The 15187-nt window shown below is 52.3% G+C and overlaps 2 non-coding genes across 2 annotated transcripts; both read right to left on the minus strand.

The window, feature by feature from the left end:
- Window positions 1-3605: 3605 nt before the first annotated feature.
- LOC122701120 lies at window positions 3606-3713 on the minus strand. Its single transcript, XR_006342967.1, has one exon. It is a non-coding gene; the product is annotated as a U6 spliceosomal RNA (small nuclear RNA).
- Window positions 3714-11840: 8127 nt separating this feature from the next.
- On the minus strand, window positions 11841-11948 carry LOC122701121. Its single transcript, XR_006342968.1, has one exon. It is a non-coding gene; the product is annotated as a U6 spliceosomal RNA (small nuclear RNA).
- Window positions 11949-15187: the final 3239 nt, after the last annotated feature.

The following is a 15187-nucleotide window of genomic DNA, read 5'->3' on the forward strand; positions in this document are numbered from 1 at the left end:
TATTCTCGAGTTACGACGGGGATGGCCCTTCCACCCACGTGTTTCTTCAGCGACGTCAGGACTCCTGCCTAGTTGCGAGGGACAACTCGGGATTCTCCTCGAGGCTTGGCAGGGCAATTGGGACGCCTCTCCAGCTGAGGTGGGAGACCAAGGGTCCCTTTCCACGTGCCACAGGAATCCTGGGACTCCTATCAAGTTTCACGAGGAGTCAGGCATCGTCTCCTTTGGAGGCACTGATCTCCGCGTACCTCTGGAGTTTTAAGGGATGTGAGGCCTCCGGTCGCGATGAGGTGGGGAACTAGGTCTTTCTCTGTGGTCTCCACAGGGGATTCAGACATCCTTTCGTCTTGGGAGATGCAAGACGAGCCTGCATTCAAGTCACTGCAGGGATATCCGGCCTTATTTCGAGTCAGGGCATCGCGGTCTCCATTCCACTTGAGGCCGCAAACTCAGGGTCCCTCTCACATAGCTAGAGCTGAGAGAAGCCTCCTCTTGAGGTGCTTGTGGTAAGGTGGTATTCCTCTGGAGTCGAAGCCAGGGACTAACCTCTCATCTCGAGTTGATTTTTGGTCCACGGAGCTCTTTCGTGTTGCTACAGTGACCTCAGGATCCCTCTATCCTTGAAACAGTGTTCTTGGGGTTTCTCTGGAGTGCCATCAAGGAAATCAAGGCTCCTTTCATGTGTGATGTGCAACACGGAATTGCTCTGCATGCAGTGCAGGGGAATCGGGCCTCATCTCGCGGCGAGGGGGGAAGTCTCATGGTTTTTCTCGAGTTGCGGCGGGAACCTGGGGTATATTCTCGAGTTACAACGGGGATGGCCCTTCCACCCACGTGTTTGTTCAGCGACGGCAGGACTTCTGCCTAGTTGCGAGGGACAACTCGGGATTCTCCTCGAGGCTTGGCAGGGCAATTGGGACGCCTCTCCAGCTGAGGCGGGAGACCAAGGGTCCCTTTCCACGTGCCACAGGAATCCTGGGACTCCTATCAAGTTTCACGAGGAGTCAGGCATCGTCTCCTTTGGAGGCACTGATCTCCGCGTACCTCTGGAGTTTTCAAAGGATGTGAGGCCTCCGGTCGCGTTGAGGTGGGGAACTAGGTCTTTCTCTGTGGTCTCCACAGGGGATTCAGACATCCTTTCGTCTTGGGAGATGCAAGACGAGCCTGCATTCAAGTCACTGCAGGGATATCCGGCCTTATTTCGAGTCAGGGCATCGCGGTGTCCATTCCTCTTGAGGCCGCAAACTCAGGGTCCCTCTCACATACCTAGAGCTGAGAGAAGCCTCCTCTTGTGGTGCTTGTGGAAAGGTGGTATTCCTCTGGAGTTGAAGCCAGGGACTAACCTCTCATCTCGAGTTGATTTTTGGTCCACGGAGCTCTTTCGTGTTGCTACAGTGACCTCAGGATCCCTCTAGCCTTGAAACAGTGTTCTTGGGGTTTCTCTGGAGTGCCATCAAGGAAATCAAGGCTCCTTTCATGTGTGATGTGCAACACGGAATTGCTCTGCACGCAGTGCAGGGGAATCGGGCCTCATCTCGCGGCGAGGGGGAAGTCTCATGGTTTTTCTCGAGTTGCGGCGGGAACCTGGGGTATATTCTCGAGTTACGACGGGGATGGCCCTTCCACCCACGTGTTTGTTCAGCGACGTCAGGACTCCTGCCTAGTTGCGAGGGACAACTCGGGATTCTCCTCGAGGCTTGGCAGGGCAATTGGGACGCCTCTCCAGCTGAGGCGGGAGACCAAGGATCCCTTTCCACGTCCCACAGGAATCCTGGGACTCCTATCAAGTTTCATGAGGAGTCAGGCATCGTCTCCTTTGGAGGCACTGATCTCCGCGTACCTCTGGAGTTTTCAAAGGATGTGAGGCCTCCGGTCGCGATGAGGTGGGGAACTAGGTCTTTTTCTGTGGTCTCCACAGGGGATTCGGGCATCCTTTCATCTTGAGAGATGCAAGACGAGCCTGCATTCATGTCACTGCAGGGATATCCGGCCTTATTTCGAGTCAGGGCATCGCGGTGTCCATTCCACTTGAGGCCGCATACTCAGCTCATAGCTAGAGCTGAGAGAAGCCTCCTCTTGAGGTGCTTGTGGTAAGGTGGTATTCCTCTGGAGTCGAAGCCAGGGACTAACCTCTCATCTCGAGTTGATTTGCGGTCCACGGAGCTCTTTCGTGTTGCTGGAGTAACCTCAGGATCCCTCTAGCCTTGAAACAGTGTTCTTGGGGTTTCTCTGGAGTGCCACCAAGGAAATCAAGGCTCCTTTCATGTGTGATGTGCAACACGGAATTGCTCTGCACGCAGTGCAGGGGAATCGGGCCTCATCTCGCGGCAAGGGGGAAGTCTCATGGTTTTTCTCGAGTTGCGGCGGGAACCTGGGGTATATTCTCGAGTTACGACGGGGATGTCCCTTCCACCCACATGTTTGTTCAGCGACGTCAGGACTCCTGCCTAGTTGCGAGGGACAACTCGGGATTCTCCTCGAGGCTTGGCAGGGCAATTGGGACGCCTCTCCAGCTGAGGCGGGAGACCAAGGGTCCCTTTCCACGTGCCACAGGAATCCTGGGACTCCTATCAAGTTTCACGAGGAGTCAGGCATCGTCTCCTTTGGAGGCACTGATCTCCGCGTACCTCTGGAGTTTTTTTTTTTTTTTTTAGTCATTTGTACATCAGTGTTTATTACAGCATTATTCACAACAGCTAAAAGGAAGAAACAGCCGAAATATCCGTCAACAGGATGGATAAATAAAACATAGCATATGCAGGTACAGTGGAATACTAATGGCAATCTATTACAAGTCTTTCCCCAAATAGTCATTGAATTCCAATAGTTATATCCAGTCACTTTTTTTTTTTTTTTCATTATGAAGTTTTTTTTTTTTTTTTTTTTTTTACATGCTTTATTTTTTTATTTTTTTAATTTTTTTATTAGTTGGAGGCTAATTACTTCACAACATTTCAGTGGGTTTTGTCTTACATTGATATGAATCAGCCATAGATTTACACTTATTCCCCATCCCGATGCCCCCTCCCACCTCCCTCTTCACCCGACTCCTCTGGGTCTTCCCAGTGCACCAGGCCCGAGCACTTGTCTCATGCATCCCACCTGGGCTGGTGATCTGTTTCACCATAGATAGTATACATGCTGTTCTTTTGAAACATCCCACCCTCACATTCTCCCACAGAGTTCAAAAGTCTGTTCTGTATTTCTGTGTCTCTTTTTCTGTTTTGCATATAGGGTCATCATTACCATCTTTCTAAATTCCATATATATGTGTTAGTATGCTGTAATGTTCTTTATCTTTCTGGCTTACTTCACTCTGTATAATGGGCTCCAGTTTCATCCATCTCATTAGGACTGATTCAAATGAATTCTTTTTGACAGCTGAGTAATATTCCATGGTGTATATGTACCACAGCTTCCTTATCCATTCATCTGCTGATGGGCATCTAGGTTGCTTCCATGTCCTGGCTATTATAAACAGTGCTGCAATGAACATTGGGGTGCACGTGTCTCTTTCAGATCTGGTTTCCTCAGTGTGTATGCCCAAAAGTGGGATTGCTGGGTCATATGGCAGTTCTATTTCCAGTTTTTTAAGGAATCTCCACACTGTTTTCCATAGTGGCTGTACTAGTTTGCATTATCCTTGCGCAGGGGCCATGCTAATCTTCTCTGTATCGTTCCAATTTTAGTATATGTGCTGCCGAAGCGAGCACTACCTCTGGAGTTTTCAAAGGATGTGAGGCCTCCGGTCGCGATGAGGTGGGGATCTAGGTCTTGTTCTGTGGTCTCCACAGGGGATTCGGACATCCTTTCGTCTTGGGAGATGCAAGACGAGCCTGCATTCAAGTCACTGCAGGGATATCCGGCCTTATTTCGAGTCAGGGCATCGCGGTGTCCATTCCACTTGAGGCCGCAAACTCAGCACATAGCTAGAGCTGAGAGAAGCCTCCTCTTGAGGTGCTTGTGGTAAGGTGGTATTCCTCTGGAGTCGGAGCCAGGGACTAACCTCTCATCTCGAGTTGATTGTTGGTCCACGGAGCTCTTTCCTGTTGCTACAGTGACCTCAGGATCCCGCTAGCCTTGAAACAGTGTTCTTGGGGTTTCTCTGGAGTGCCATCAAGGAAATCAAGGCTCCTTTCATGTGTGATGTGCAACACGGCATTGCTCTGCACGCAGTGCAGGGGAATCGGATCTCATATTGCGGCGAGGGGGAAGTCTCATGGTTTTTCTCGAGTTGCGGCGGGAACCTGGGGTATATTCTCGAGTTACGACGGGGATGGCCCTTCCAACCACGTGTTTGTTCAGCGACGGCAGGACTCCTGCCTAGTTGCGAGGGACAACTCGGGATTCTCCTCGAGGCTTGGCAGGGCAATTGGGACGCCTCTCCAGCTGAGGCGGGAGACCAAGTGTCCCTTTCCACGTGCACAGGAATCCTGGGACTCCTATCAAGTTTCACGAGGAGTCAGGCATCGTCTCCTTTGGAGGCACTGATCTCCGCGTACCTCTGAAGTTTTCAAAGGATGTGAGGCCTCCGGTCGCGATGAGGTGGGGAACTAGGTCTTTCTCTGTGGTCTCCACAGGGGATTCAGACATCCTTTCGTCTTGGGAGATGCAAGACGAGCCTGCATTCAAGTCACTGCAGGGATATCCGGCCTTATTTCGAGTCAGGGCATCGCGGTGTCCATTCCACTTGAGGCCGCAAAATCAGGGTCCCTCTCACATACCTAGAGCTGAGAGAAGCCTCCTCTTGAGGTGCTTGTGGTAAGGTGGTATTCCTCTGGAGTCGAAGCCAGGGACAAACCTCTCATCTCGAGTTGATTTTTGATCCACGGAGCTCTTTCGTGTTGCTACAGTGACCTCAGGATCCCTCTAGCCTTGAAACAGTGTTCTTGGGGTTTCTCTGGAGTGCCATCAAGGAAATCAAGGCTCCTTTCATGTGTGATGTGCAACACGGAATTGCTCTGCACGCAGTGCAGGGGAATCGGGCCTCATCTCACGGCGAGGGGGAAGTCTCATGGTTTTTCTCGAGTTGCGGCGGGAACCTGGGGTATATTCTCGAGTTACGACGGGGATGGCCCTTCCACACACGTGTTAGTTCAGCGACGGCAGGACTCCTGCCTAGTTGTGAGGGACAACTCGGGATTCTCCTCGAGGCTTGGCAGGGCAATTGGGACGCCTCTCCAGCTGAGGCGGGAGACCAAGGGTCCCTTTCCACATGCCACAGGAATCCTGGGACTCTTATCAAGTTTCACGAGGAGTCAGGCATCGTCTCCTTTGGAGGCACTGATCTCCGCGTACCTCTGGAGTTTTCAAAGGATGTGAGGCCTCCGGTCGCGTTGAGGTGGGGAACTAGGTCTTTCTCTGTGGTCTCCACAGGGGATTCAGACATCCTTTCGTCTTGGGAGATGCAAGACGAGCCTGCATTCAAGTCACTGCAGGGATATCCGGCCTTATTTCGAGTCAGGGCATCGCGGTGTCCATTCCACTTGAGGCCGCAAACTCAGGGTCCCTCTCACATACCTAGAGCTGAGAGAAGCCTCCTCTTGAGGTGCTTGTGGAAAGGTGGTATTCCTCTGGAGTTGAAGCCAGGGACTAACCTCTCATCTCGAGTTGATTTTTGGTCCACGGAGCTCTTTCGTGTTGCTACAGTGACCTCAGGATCCCTCTAGCCTTGAAACAGTGTTCTTGGGGTTTCTCTGGAGTGCCATCAAGGAAATCAAGGCTCCTTTCATGTGTGATGTGCAAGACGGAATTGCTCTGCACGCAGTGCAGGGGAATCGGGCCTCATCTCGCGGCGAGGGGGAAGTCTCATGGTTTTTCTCGAGTTGCGGCGGGAACCTGGGGTATATTCTCGAGTTACGACGGGGATGGCCCTTCCACCCACGTGTTTGTTCAGCTACGTCAGGACTCCTGCCTAGTTGCGAGGGACCACTCGGGATTCTCCTCGAGGCTTGGCAGGGCAATTGGGACGCCTCTCCAGCTGAGGCGGGAGACCAAGGGTCCCTTTCCACGTGCCACAGGAATCCTGGGACTCCTATCAAGTCTCACGAGGAGTCAGGCATCGTCTCCTTTGGAGGCACTGATCTCCGCGTACCTCTGGCGTTTTCAAAGGATGTGAGGCCTCCTGTCGCGATGAGGTGGGGAACTAGGTCTTTCTCTGTGGTCTCCACAGGGGACTCAGACATCCTTTCGTCTTGGGATATGCAAGACGAGCCTGCATTCAAGTCACTGCAGGGATATCCGGCCTTATTTCGAGTCAGGGCATCGCGGTCTCCATTCCACTTGAGGCCGCAAACTCAGGGTCCCTCTCACATACCTAGAGCTGAGAGAAGCCTCCTCTTGAGGTGCTTGTGGTAAGGTGGTATTCCCCTGGAGTCGAAGCCAGGGACTAACCTCTCATCTCGAGTTGATTTTTGGTCCACGGAGCTCTTTCGTGTTGCTACAGTGACCTCATGATTACTCTAGCCTTGAAACAGTGTTCTTGGGGTTTCTCTGGAGTGCCATCAAGGAAATCAAGGCTCCTTTCATGTGTGATGTGCAACACGGAATTGCTCTCCACGCAGTGCAGGGTATCGGGCCTCATTTTGCGGCGAGGGGGAAGTCTCATGGTTTTTCTCGAGTTGCGATTGGAACCTGGGGTATATTCTCGAGTTACGACGGGGATGGCCCTTAAACCCACGTGATTGTTCAGCGACGTGAGACTCCTGCCTAGTTGCGAGGGACAACTCGGGATTCTCCTCGAGGTTTGGCAGGGCAATTGGGACGCCTCTCCAGCTGAGGCGGGAGACCAAGGGTCCCTTTCCACGTGCCACAGGAATCCTGGGACTCCTATCAAGTTTCACGAGGAGTCAGGCATCGTCTCCTTTGGAGGCACTGATCTCCGAGTACCTCTGGAGTTTTCAAAGGATATGAGGCCTCCGATCGCGATGAGGTGGGGAACTAGGTCTTTTTCTGTGGTCTCCACAGGGGATTCGGACGTCCTTTCGTCTTGGGAGATGCAAGACGAGCCTGCATTCACGTCACTGCAGGGATATCCGGCCTTATTTCGAGTCAGGGCATCGCGGTGTCCATTCCACTTGAGGCCGCATACTCAGGGTACCTCTCACATACCTAGAGCTGAGAGAAGCCTCCTCTTGAGGTGCTTGTGGTAAGGTGGTATTCCTCTGGAGTCGAAGCCAGGGACAAACCTCTCATCTCGAGTTGATTTTTGGTCCACGGACCTCTTTCGTTTTGCTACAGTAACCTCAGGATCCCTCTAGCCTTGAAACAGTGTTCTTGGGGTTTCTCTGGAGTGCCATCAAGGAAATCAAGGCTCCTTTCATGTGTGATGTGCAACACGGAATTGCTCTGCATGCAGTGCAGGAGAATCGGGCCTCATCTCGCGGCGAGGGGGAAGTCTCTTGGTTTTTCTCGAGTTGCGGCGGGACCCTGGGGTATATTCTCGAGTTATGACGGGAATGGCCCTTCCACCCACGTGTTTGTTCAGTGACGTCAGGACTCCTGCCTATTTGCGAGGGACAACTCGGGATTCTCCTCGAGGCTTGGCAGGGCAATTGGGACGCCTCTCCAGCTGAGGCGGGAGACCAAGGATCCCTTTCCACGTCCCACAGGAATCCTGGGACTCCTATCAAGTTTCATGAAGAGTCAGGCATCGTCTCCTTTGGAGGCACTGATCTCCGCGTACCTCTGGAGTTTTCAAAGGATGTGAGGCCTCCGGTCGCGATGAGGTGGGTAACTAGGTCTTTTTCTGTGGTCTCCACAGGGGATTCGGACATCCTTTCATCTTGGGAGATGCAAGACGAGCCTGCATTCATGTCACTGCAGGGATATCCGGCCTTATTTCGAGTCAGGGCATCGCGGTGTCCATTCCACTTGAGGCCGCATACTCAGCACATAGCTAGAGCTGAGAGAAGCCTCCTCTTGAGGTACTTGTGGTAAGGTGGTATTCCTCTGGAGTCGAAGCCAGGGACTAACCTCTCATCTCGAGTTGATTGTTGGGTCACGGAGCTCTTTCGTGTTGCTACAGTGACCTCAGGATCCCTCTAGCCTTGAAACAGTGTTCTTGGGGTTTCTCTGGAGTGCCATCAAGGAAATCAAGGCTCCTTTCATGTGTGATGTGCAACACGGAATTGCTCTGCACGCAGTGCAGGGGAATCGGGCCTGATCTCGCGGCGAGGGGGAAGTCTCATGGTTTTTCTCGAGTTGCGGCGGGAACCTGGGGTATATTCTCGAGTTACGACGGGGATGGCCCTTCCACCCACGTGTTTGTTCAGCGACGTCAGGACTCCTGCCTAGTTGCGAGGGACAACTCGGGATTCTCCTCGAGGCTTGGCAGGGCAATTGGGACGCCTCTCCAGCTGAGGCGGGAGACCAAGTGTCCCTTTCCACGTGCCACAGGAATCCTGGGACTCCTATCAAGTTTCACGAGGAGTCAGGCATCGTCTCCTTTGGAGGCACTGATCTCCGCGTACCTCTGTAGTTTTGAAAAGATGTGAGGCCTCCGGTCGCGATGATGTGGGAACTAGGTCTTTCTCTGTGGTCTACACAGGGGATTCAGACATCCTTTCGTCTTGGGAGATGCAAGACGAGCCTGCATTCAAGTCACTGCAGGGATATCCGGCCTTATTTCGAGTCAGGGCATCGCGGTGTCCATTCCACTTGAGGCCGCAAACTCAGGGTCCCTCTCACATACCTAGAGCTTAGAGAAGCCTCCTCTTGAGGTGCTTGTGGTAAGGTGGTATTCCTCTGGAGTTGAAGCCAGGGACTAACCTCTCATCTCGAGTTGATTGTTAGTCCACGGAGCTCTTTCGTGCTGCTACAGTGACCTCAGGATCCCTCTAGCCTTGAAACAGTGTTCTTGGGGTTTCTCTGCCGTGCCATCAAGGAAATCAAGGCTCCTTTCATGTGTGATGTGCAACACGGAATTGCTCTGCACGCAGTGCAGGGGAATCGGACCTCATCTAGCGGCGAGGGGGAAGTCTCATGGTTTTTCTCGAGTTGCGGCGGGAACCTGGGGTATATTCTCGAGTTACGACGGGGATGGCCCTTCCACCCACGTGTTTGTTCAGCTACGGCAGAACTCCTGCCTAGTTGCGAGGGACAACTCGGGATTCCCCTCGAGGCTTGGCAGGACAATTGGGACGCATCTCCAGCTGAGGCGGGAGACCAAGGGTCCCTTTCCACGTGCCACAGAAATCCTGGGACTCCTATCAAGTTTCACGAGGAGTCAGGCATCGTCTCCTTTGGAGGCACTGATCTCCGCGTACCTCTGGAATTTTCAAAGGATGTGAGGCCTCCGGTCGCGATGAGGTGGGGAACTAGGTCTTTCTCTGTGGTCTCCACAGGGGATTCAGACATCCTTTCGTCTTTGGAGATGCAAGACGAGCCTGCATTCTAGTCACTGCAGGGATATCCGGCCTTATTTCGAGTCAGGGCATAGCGGTGTCCATTCCACTTGAGGCTGCAAACTCAGGGTCCCTCTCACATACCTAAAGCTGCGAGAAGCCTCCTCTTGAGGTGCTTGTGGTTAGGTGGTATTCCTCTAGAGTCGAAGTTAGGGACAAACCTCTCATCTCGAGTTGATTTTTGATCCACGGAGTTCTTTCGTGTTGCTACATTGACTTCAGGATCCCTCTAGCCTTGAAACAGTGTTCTTGGGGTTTCTCTGGAGTGCCATCAAGGAAATCAAGGCTCCTTTCATGTGTGATGTGCAACACGGAATTTCTCTGCCCGCAGTGTAGGGGAATCGGGCCTCATCTCGCGGCGAGGGGGAAGTCTCGTGGTTTATCTCGAGTTGCGGCGGGAACCTGGGCTATATTATCGAGTTACGACGGGAATGGCCCATCCACCCACGTGTTTGTTCAACGAAGTCAGGACTCCTGCCTAGTTGCGAGGGACAACTCGGGATTCTCCTCGAGGCTTGGCAGGGCAATTGGGACGCCTCTCCAGCTGAGGCGGGAGACCAAGGGTCCCTTTCCACCTGCCACAGGAGTCCTGGGACTCCTATCAAGTTTCCCGAGGAGTCAGGCATCGTCTCCTTTGGAGGCACTGATCTCCGCATACCTCTGGAGTTTTCTAAGGATGTGAGGCCTCCGGTCGCGATGTGGTGGGGAACTAGGTCATTCTCTGTGGTCTCCACAGGTGATTCAGACATCCTTTCGTCTTGGGAGATGCAAGACGAGCCTGCATTCAAGTCACTGCAGGGATATCCGGCCTTATTTCGCGTCAGGGCATCGCGGTGTCCATTCGACTTGAGGCCGCAAACTCAGGGTCCCTCTCACATACCTAGAGCTGAGAGAAGCCTCCTCTTGAGGTGCTTGTGGTAAGGTGGTATTCCTCTGGAGTCGAAGCCAGGGACTAACCTCTCATCTCGAGTTGATTTGCGGTCCACGGAGCTCTTTCGTGTTGCTGGAGTAACCTCAGGATCCCTCTAGCCTTGAAACAGTGTTCTTGGGGTTTCTCTGGAGTGCCACCAAGGAAATCAAGGCTCCTTTCATGTGTGATGTGCAACACGGAATTGCTCTGCACGCAGTGCAGGGGAATCGGGCCTCATCTCGCGGCAAGGGGGAAGTCTCATGGTTTTTCTCGAGTTGCGGCGGGAACCTGGGGTATATTCTCGAGTTACGACGGGGATGGCCCTTCCACCCACATGTTTGTTCAGCGACGTCAGGACTCCTGCCTAGTTGCGAGGGACAACTCGGGATTCTCCTCGAGGCTTGGCAGGGCAATTGGGACGCCTCTCCAGCTGAGGCGGGAGACCAAGGGTCCCTTTCCACGTGCCACAGGAATCCTGGGACTCCTATCAAGTTTCACGAGGAGTCAGGCATCGTCTCCTTTGGAGGCACTGATCTCCGCGTACCTCTGGAGTTTTTTTTTTTTTTTTTTAGTCATTTGTACATCAGTGTTTATTACAGCATTATTCACAACAGCTAAAAGGAAGAAACAGCCGAAATATCCGTCAACAGGATGGATAAATAAAACATAGCATATGCAGGTACAGTGGAATACTAATGGCAATCTATTACAAGTCTTTCCCCAAATAGTCATTGAATTCCAATAGTTATATCCAGTCACTTTTTTTTTTTTTTTTTCATTATGAAGTTTTTTTTTTTTTTTTTTTTTTTTACATGCTTTATTTTTTTATTTTTTTAATTTTTTTATTAGTTGGAGGCTAATTACTTCACAACATTTCAGTGGGTTTTGTCTTACATTGATATGAATCAGCCATAGATTTACACTTATTCCCCATCCCGATGCCCCCTCCCACCTCCCTCTTCACCCGACTCCTCTGGGTCTTCCCAGTGCACCAGGCCCGAGCACTTGTCTCATGCATCCCACCTGGGCTGGTGATCTGTTTCACCATAGATAGTATACATGCTGTTCTTTTGAAACATCCCACCCTCACATTCTCCCACAGAGTTCAAAAGTCTGTTCTGTATTTCTGTGTCTCTTTTTCTGTTTTGCATATAGGGTCATCATTACCATCTTTCTAAATTCCATATATATGTGTTAGTATGCTGTAATGTTCTTTATCTTTCTGGCTTACTTCACTCTGTATAATGGGCTCCAGTTTCATCCATCTCATTAGGACTGATTCAAATGAATTCTTTTTGACAGCTGAGTAATATTCCATGGTGTATATGTACCACAGCTTCCTTATCCATTCATCTGCTGATGGGCATCTAGGTTGCTTCCATGTCCTGGCTATTATAAACAGTGCTGCAATGAACATTGGGGTGCACGTGTCTCTTTCAGATCTGGTTTCCTCAGTGTGTATGCCCAAAAGTGGGATTGCTGGGTCATATGGCAGTTCTATTTCCAGTTTTTTAAGGAATCTCCACACTGTTTTCCATAGTGGCTGTACTAGTTTGCATTATCCTTGCGCAGGGGCCATGCTAATCTTCTCTGTATCGTTCCAATTTTAGTATATGTGCTGCCGAAGCGAGCACTACCTCTGGAGTTTTCAAAGGATGTGAGGCCTCCGGTCGCGATGAGGTGGGGATCTAGGTCTTGTTCTGTGGTCTCCACAGGGGATTCGGACATCCTTTCGTCTTGGGAGATGCAAGACGAGCCTGCATTCAAGTCACTGCAGGGATATCCGGCCTTATTTCGAGTCAGGGCATTGCGGTGTCCATTCCACTTGAGGCCGCAAACTCAGCACATAGCTAGAGCTGAGAGAAGCCTCCTCTTGAGGTGCTTGTGGTAAGGTGGTATTCCTCTGGAGTCGGAGCCAGGGACTAACCTCTCATCTCGAGTTGATTGTTGGTCCACGGAGCTCTTTCCTGTTGCTACAGTGACCTCAGGATCCCGCTAGCCTTGAAACAGTGTTCTTGGGGTTTCTCTGGAGTGCCATCAAGGAAATCAAGGCTCCTTTCATGTGTGATGTGCAACACGGCATTGCTCTGCACGCAGTGCAGGGGAATCGGATCTCATATTGCGGCGAGGGGGAAGTCTCATGGTTTTTCTCGAGTTGCGGCGGGAACCTGGGGTATATTCTCGAGTTACGACGGGGATGGCCCTTCCAACCACGTGTTTGTTCAGCGACGGCAGGACTCCTGCCTAGTTGCGAGGGACAACTCGGGATTCTCCTCGAGGCTTGGCAGGGCAATTGGGACGCCTCTCCAGCTGAGGCGGGAGACCAAGTGTCCCTTTCCACGTGCACAGGAATCCTGGGACTCCTATCAAGTTTCACGAGGAGTCAGGCATCGTCTCCTTTGGAGGCACTGATCTCCGCGTACCTCTGAAGTTTTCAAAGGATGTGAGGCCTCCGGTCGCGATGAGGTGGGGAACTAGGTCTTTCTCTGTGGTCTCCACAGGGGATTCAGACATCCTTTCGTCTTGGGAGATGCAAGACGAGCCTGCATTCAAGTCACTGCAGGGATATCCGGCCTTATTTCGAGTCAGGGCATCGCGGTGTCCATTCCACTTGAGGCCGCAAAATCAGGGTCCCTCTCACATACCTAGAGCTGAGAGAAGCCTCCTCTTGAGGTGCTTGTGGTAAGGTGGTATTCCTCTGGAGTCGAAGCCAGGGACAAACCTCTCATCTCGAGTTGATTTTTGATCCACGGAGCTCTTTCGTGTTGCTACAGTGACCTCAGGATCCCTCTAGCCTGGAAACAGTGTTCTTGGGGTTTCTCTGGAGTGCCATCAAGGAAATCAAGGCTCCTTTCATGTGTGATGTGCAACACGGAATTGCTCTGCACGCAGTGCAGGGGAATCGGGCCTCATCTCGCGGCGAGGGGGAAGTCTCATGGTTTTTCTCGAGTTGCGGCGGGAACCTGGGGTATATTCTCGAGTTACGACGGGGATGGCCCTTCCACACACGTGTTAGTTCAGCGACGGCAGGACTCCTGCCTAGTTGTGAGGGACAACTCGGGATTCTCCTCGAGGCTTGGCAGGGCAATTGGGACGCCTCTCCAGCTGAGGCGGGAGACCAAGGGTCCCTTTCCACATGCCACAGGAATCCTGGGACTCTTATCAAGTTTCACGAGGAGTCAGGCATCGTCTCCTTTGGAGGCACTGATCTCCGCGTACCTCTGGAGTTTTCAAAGGATGTGAGGCCTCCGGTCGCGTTGAGGTGGGGAACTAGGTCTTTCTCTGTGGTCTCCACAGGGGATTCAGACATCCTTTCGTCTTGGGAGATGCAAGACGAGCCTGCATTCAAGTCACTGCAGGGATATCCGGCCTTATTTCGAGTCAGGGCATCGCGGTGTCCATTCCAGTTGAGGCCGCAAACTCAGGGTCCCTCTCACATACCTAGAGCTGAGAGAAGCCTCCTCTTGAGGTGCTTGTGGAAAGGTGGTATTCCTCTGGAGTTGAAGCCAGGGACTAACCTCTCATCTCGAGTTGATTTTTGGTCCACGGAGCTCTTTCGTGTTGCTACAGTGACCTCAGGATCCCTCTAGCCTTGAAACAGTGTTCTTGGGGTTTCTCTGGAGTGCCATCAAGGAAATCAAGGCTCCTTTCATGTGTGATGTGCAAGACGGAATTGCTCTGCACGCAGTGCAGGGGAATCGGGCCTCATCTCGCGGCGAGGGGGAAGTCTCATGGTTTTTCTCGAGTTGCGGCGGGAACCTGGGGTATATTCTCGAGTTACGACGGGGATGGCCCTTCCACCCACGTGTTTGTTCAGCTACGTCAGGACTCCTGCCTAGTTGTGAGGGACCACTCGGGATTCTCCTCGAGGCTTGGCAGGGCAATTGGGACGCCTCTCCAGCTGAGGCGGGAGACTAAGGGTCCCTTTCCACGTGCCACAGGAATCCTGGGACTCCTATCAAGTCTCACGAGGAGTCAGGCATCGTCTCCTTTGGAGGCACTGATCTCCGCGTACCTCTGGCGTTTTCAAAGGATGTGAGGCCTCCTGTCGCGATGAGGTGGGGAACTAGGTCTTTCTCTGTGGTCTCCACAGGGGACTCAGACATCCTTTCGTCTTGGGATATGCAAGACGAGCCTGCATTCAAGTCACTGCAGGGATATCCGGCCTTATTTCGAGTCAGGGCATCGCGGTCTCCATTCCACTTGAGGCCGCAAACTCAGGGTCCCTCTCACATACCTAGAGCTGAGAGAAGCCTCCTTTTGAGGTGCTTGTGGTAAGGTGGTATTCCCCTGGAGTCGAAGCCAGGGACTAACCTCTCATCTCGAGTTGATTTTTGGTCCACGGAGCTCTTTCGTGTTGCTACAGTGACCTCATGATTACTCTAGCCTTGAAACAGTGTTCTTGGGGTTTCTCTGGAGTGCCATCAAGGAAATCAAGGCTCCTTTCATGTGTGATGTGCAACACGGAATTGCTCTCCACGCAGTGCAGGGTATCGGGCCTCATTTTGCGGCGAGGGGGAAGTCTAATGGTTTTTCTCGAGTTGCGATTGGAACCTGGGGTATATTCTCGAGTTACGACGGGGATGGCCCTTAAACCCACGTGATTGTTCAGCGACGTGAGACTCCTGCCTAGTTGCGAGGGACAACTCGGGATTCTCCTCGAGGTTTGGCAGGGCAATTGGGACGCCTCTCCAGCTGAGGCGGGAGACCAAGGGTCCCTTTCCACGTGCCACAGGAATCCTGGAACTCCTATCAAGTTTCACGAGGAGTCAGGCATCGTCTCCTTTGGAGGCACTGATCTCCGAGTACCTCTGGAGTTTTCAAAGGATATGAGGCCTCCGATCGCGATGAGGTGGGGAACTAGGTCTTTCTC

The sequence above is a fragment of the Cervus elaphus genome, chromosome 9, assembly GCF_910594005.1.
Source record: "Cervus elaphus chromosome 9, mCerEla1.1, whole genome shotgun sequence".
Lineage (NCBI taxonomy): Eukaryota > Metazoa > Chordata > Mammalia > Artiodactyla > Cervidae > Cervus > Cervus elaphus.